The sequence below is a fragment of the Endocarpon pusillum genome (assembly GCF_000464535.1).
Source record: "Endocarpon pusillum Z07020 unplaced genomic scaffold scaffold1078, whole genome shotgun sequence".
In the NCBI taxonomy this organism is placed as follows: domain Eukaryota; kingdom Fungi; phylum Ascomycota; class Eurotiomycetes; order Verrucariales; family Verrucariaceae; genus Endocarpon; species Endocarpon pusillum.
The window spans coordinates 33,689-39,915 of record NW_006913621.1 but is presented as its reverse complement, the minus strand read 5'-3'; positions in this window follow the sequence as shown (position 1 = coordinate 39,915).

Below are 6,227 nucleotides of genomic sequence, written 5' to 3'. Positions count from 1 at the left end.
TATCCTAATTAAAATAATCTTTTGTTTTTAAATATATCTTAAATATTATACTTTATATATATATTAATTATTAATTAAAATTATATATTTATTTAATTAAAGTCTTTATAAAAGGCTCTTTAAAAGTTATATATATATAAAAAACGTGTCTTAAGCTTAAGGCAGTATTATATAAAGTTATATAATTACTACTTACTAATAAGCTTTATATAATACGTCTTATACAAAAGATTAGCTATATCTTATATATAATTAATCTAGAGCAGGAATCCTTATAAATCCAGATTAAGGATATATTATATAAGTGTTTCTTCTTCTATTAAGATTAAATTATATTAGGCGTTATAGTTTTCAGCCTTTAGAGTATATCCCTTTATTTAATCACAGAGAATACTTTAAGAGATATTATATATCTTTATTGTTGAATTGCTGCTAAGCCACTAGCTCAGTAATCGTTATAACCTAGGACTATACCGGAATAGGTATAGCGCTATTAGTTACTAGAGTAAGATTATACTTGAACTTTAGACAGGAGTTAGATATAACTTCTATATAAGTTACTAAATCAATTATTTTAATTAAGTATAAACATTTATAAATAATAAAAGTAGTTTTAGCATTACTTTTAACAGGTTATAAGCCTGGAGAGCACCCTTTGAACGCTAACAGATAAACAGAGCATTAAGCAATTAAAGGAGATCCTAATTAGCAGTATCTTGTAACCCTCTATTCCGAAAGGTCCTAAATCCGTCTAGTAGTTTTAGGACCTTAAGTCAATTAGACTCCTTTACAGCCTTAAAGCTCTCTAAAGTCCTTTATAGTCTCTACAAGATAAGCTCTACTGACAATAATGACTATAAGAAGCAAGAGAAGCTTAAGGGCTTCGAAAACTGGCCTTGTTAGTCTAATTTGGCTTATTTATATCTGATAGAAAAAGAGCTATAGAAATACATCGCCTCTGGTCCACTAAACGACCTAGATAATTACAGAGCCGCGAGAGCAGCCTATATCCTAAAGAGGGACGTAAGTAATAAGCTATTTCAGGGTATTAAGGCCATTAATAACTTACAGCTTATCTAGAATTATCTCAAATCTGTATACTTATAAGCTAGACAGGGCGTTATCTACGCGTCCTTATAAGAGCTCTTTTCTTATCCGGCTAATTATAAATCCTTTAGCCTTAAGAAGTCTATTAATGCTTATATTAGTAAGCTATCAGCTATTATCAAGCGGATTCGTATAATTATCAATTCTACAAGAGACATTTAAGAGAATATTCAGATTATTCAACTCTTTAAAGGCCTTCCTACTTAATTTAATAACAAAAAGGAGTATATCCTTAATTAGAAGGATATAAAGCTAGCTAACGTTTAATAAATACTCGCTTTTAAAGAAGTACGAATTAATACAGATCTTAAGACAGGCCTGCTATTTAAAGTAGCTATAAACATAAGATTTAAGAGCAGGCAATATAAGAACCTAGCTAAGATCTAATACTATAACTATAATAAACTTAGCTACTTTATAAGAGATTACAAACTAGCTAAATAGACTAAAAGAAGTACTAATAAGAGAAGAAATATTACTAAGTCAAAACGGCCAGCCTTTAAACACTATATTAATCAGGTAAAAGCTAAAAATAGTATAGATAGCGACTTTAAATAGCAAGAGTTCCCTTATAATGTTATTTATATAGTAAAGTTAACTAAGCTTAATAAAAAATATAATTAGTATATTAATTCCTGTACTAGCAAATATATTATTAGTTAGAACAGTTAGTTCTAAGCATTAACAACTACAAATAAATAATTTATTACTGCTAACGCTAGCACTATTATAGCTAAATAAGTTAGTACTGTTAGAATTAAGACAGAAGACAGCTATGTAAATATTAATAATATAGTATATATATTAGCCTATATAAGTAATCTCTTATCTCTTAGCTAATTAAAGTTAAATAAAGTAAAATACATAGATATAAATAACTATATAATACTCATTATTAATAAAGAAATTATTGCCTATATAACTCTTAAAGACAATCTTTTTATATTTAATAATACCTACGCTATTATACTAATAGCTGTATAAGGCAGACTAATATTCAAAATAGCTAAGAATCTATAATAGCAACTATAGTATTATCGACTTAGCTATACAAGCTATGTTTGAGTTGCCTAAGCTAGCAGAATATCTACTAGCATAGATCTAGCTACTTCAGACATAGATCAAGCTATCTTCAAGCTAGATCTAGCTATTTCTAAAACAGAACTAACTAAATAGTAAAAAGACAATTAAATCTGTAAGCCCTATATTAAGAGCAAGCAGACACAGATAATTTATTATAAAGGAGGACAAAAGACTATAAGGAAACTTAAATTAGTATATTCTGACTTATAAAGACTTTATTACCCTGCCTCCTTCTGCAGTAAGCACTATGCTATAGTGCTAGAGAATAACTTTACAAAAAAGAGTTAGATAAGCTTTCTAATATAGAAGTTAGATGTGTACAAGTACTTTAAAAACTAGCATACTATAGTAGTAGCTAAATCAGAGTATTCTTTAATAGCGCTTTAAATTAATAAAAGAGGAGAATTTATAAATATTGCTCTTAAGGACTATTACAAGATAAAAGGCATATTTATTAGCTTCTTTACGCTCTATACTCTTAAGCATAATAGTAGTATAAAGTAAGCATAAAGAATTATTTATATAATAAAGAACTTAATACTAATTAATAGTAACCTGTCAAACTACTTTTAGGCTAAGGCTATAAATATTACTAATTATATCTAAAATTAATTATTAGTAAGAGGAATTAAGACAACTCCTAAGCAGGCTTAGACTAGCTAGATACCTTATCTTAGTTATTTATAAATATTTAGTAGCATTATTTATACTTATATTCTTAAAAAAAAGCGACAGAAGTCTAATATCAAAAGGACCTAGACTAATATTCTAATAGAGTATATGTTAACTATAAAGCAAATCTGTATATAAAGTCTTATATAGTAAAACGCTTATATTATTTTAGCATACTCTGTTAACAAAAAACGTAAGAGAGCTGACCTCCTAATATAATACCTTTTACCTCTCTTTATAGATACTTTACAGAGAACGTATATAGAGAGGGCATAACTAAATACTCTTAAAAAGAGAAATAAGCCTTAAAAGCAAACTAATAATGTTACAGATTTACTTAATTTTATACCCTCTTTAGAAGGAGAGTTAATTAAATAAGACTAAGACATTTCTAAGAGAATTAAATTAAGTAAGTTAAGTATATAACTAGTGAGAGAACTGTCTGCTATAAAGCAGCATAAGATAAGTAAGTAATAGTTATAATAGCTCCTTAACTAGGCAAATAAGTCAGGCATAAAGGTTATAAAAGATCCTGCTATATTAAGATAGTTCGCCCTTATAATAAATATAATAAGAGGCACTTGTAAAGCCTAAGACGCTAAGGCTATTAGTATTATAAGAGTTACCTTAGCATTAAAAGAAGTATATTTAGGTAAGAGGAATCCTAATATATTTGTAAGTAGAAAGAAAGCATAGCTAAGCTATAATAAAGTAATATAGTTAGGTAAGCGTCTTAATATATTTACAAGAGCTACAGAGACAAAGCAATCTAATTACTCTAAAGACCTAGACAAGGCAGCTAGAAAGACTATTAATATAGTAGACATTAGTAAGTACCCTAGCGTAAGAGAAAGTTTGCTATTAGCATGTAAAAACAAGGATTACTCAGGGCCGGATAAGCTAAGGACCTACATACAAGTAATGACAAACCCTGTATATAATAGGCAATAGAAAGATACGATTAATAAAGAACTGCAGAACCTGAGCATTTACTAAGCCTAGAGAATTAAGAGGCTGCTAAAGGGCCGGAAGTTAATAGAATGCAAATAGGTATTCAAGATCAAAAGAGATAAGAATAGCCAGCCAGCAAAATATAAGGCATAGCTTGTAATACAAGGCTTCTTACAAGTTTATAGGATTAATTATAAGAAGACGTTTGCTTCTACCATTAGAAGAGAGTCTCTTAGAATGTTTCTTATTATTATTATAGCAAAAGATATAGAACTACACTAGATAAATATAGTTGCTACTTATCTAGCTAGCAAGTTAGGAAAAGAAGATAAGCAGATATTTATGCAGATCCCTAAAGAAGTATTACTTAGGGAAGGGGCTAAATAAAGACTAATAAGTGTACAAAATCATTAAGAGCTTATATAGACTTAAGTAATCTATAAGGAAGTAAAGAGAGAAGCTTATAGGCATCTTAAGAGCTAACAGATATAGCACGCTAAACAAAGATCTAAGTATACTGATATCTAGTAATAGAAGAATAATTATTAGTATGTATATAGATAACCTGCTGCTAGCGACAGAGAATCTAGAAGCTATCTGCTAAATCAAAGCCCTTCTCTAGCAGAACTTTGATATAAAGGACTTAAGAGAAGCGAGGATAATTATAAGAATAAGAATTAAAAGAGACAAAGTTTACTAACAGCTATAGGTTAACTAGACTATCTATCTAAGAGAGATTCTTGTTACAGAGAACATAACAGACTATAATACTATGGCTATACTAATAAAGCCTAGCATATTTATAGCCTTAAACAAAGAAGAAGATATAGAAGAGACTAATATTTAGGTATATTAGACGCTAATTAAAAAGTTACTATATTTAGTATATAATATAAGGCTAGATATTAGTTTCTATATTAGCTGTTTAAGCTAATAATACGCAGATCTATATATAAGGCACCTTAAGGCTATAAGAAAAGTCTTATAATACCTTAAAGGGACAGCAGAGATAGGCCTTAAGTTTAAAGTCAATTATGTTATACAGAATACTTCTTAGAAGGAGCTATAGCTATATAGATACGTAGATACTAGCTTTACAGGAGATCTAAATAATAGAAAGTTAATAATAAGTTATCTATTTCTACTAGATAGCGTAGCTATCTCCTAGACATCTAAGAGGCAAAGAACAGTATTAATATTTAATACAGAGGCTAAGTACTTAGCTATAAGAGCAGCTACAAGATAAGCTATATAGATTTGACATCTTCTGAACGAATTCAGAGTAAAGCAAGTAATAGTAACGCTTTATAGAGATAATGAAGGCTGCTTAAAGCTGATATAGAACCCTAAGTAGTATAATTAAATAAAGCATATTAATATCTAGCATTACTATATACACTAATTAGAAGAAGAAGGAGAAATTCAGACTTCCTAAGTATTAACAAAGAATATGCTTACTAATAAACTTATTAAGGCACTCCCTAAAGACGCTTTTATATAATTTCGTACTAAGATAGGCCTTATTCGAATCAAAGAATGCTAATATAGCACTATAGGAGAGCGCTATTAGTGCGCAGGGATTTCTATGCTATAATACAGAGAACCTGGTCACGTGAATTTGGCTATATAGTATAGCCAAATCCCAGATTCACAACCACGCTATCACGCAAGCTATTTAGACACTGTTTTTAAGGCTATAGCATCTACAGGCCTTGATAAAGCGCCCTGAACAACCTTAGAGCATACAGCACTGTAAGAAAGACCGCAGGCGGAAGCGCAGGCTAATGCCGCAGGCAAACAATCGGACAGGTATGACCCTCTCTCTAAGCTGCTAACTTGGGACAATTAGGTGCAGTTTGAGCAGAGAAGAAGAGCTGCACGAGTCGACTACTTATAATAGCGCGTATAGCTGTTTGTAGTAGGTGTGACTTGAATAGCAAGGGGAGTGTTAAATTGCTGCTAAGCCGCTAGCTTAGTAGTCGTTATATGACCTAGGGCTATGCCGGAACAGGCATAGCGCTATTAGCCACCAGAGTAAGATTGTACTTGAACTTTGGACAGGAGTTGGATACAACTTCTGTACAAGTTACTAAATTAATCATTTTGATTGAGTGCAGACATCCATAGATAGCAGAAGCAGTTTTAGCGTTACTTTTAATATTTATAACATATTAGATTAATATTTCTTAATATATATTAATAGCCTAAATAATAAGGAAAATTCTAGCTTCTTAAGATTAAGAATTTATTATATTATTTTATTATAATTTTATATAATAGTTAAAAGATTATAATATAAAAGAAAAGTACACAGATTACTTATATATATAAGTTGCTTATAAATTATGTTAGTTTTTTTAATTCTTAAGTAATTAAGACCTATAAAGGAGGACAAAAGACTATAAGGAAACTTA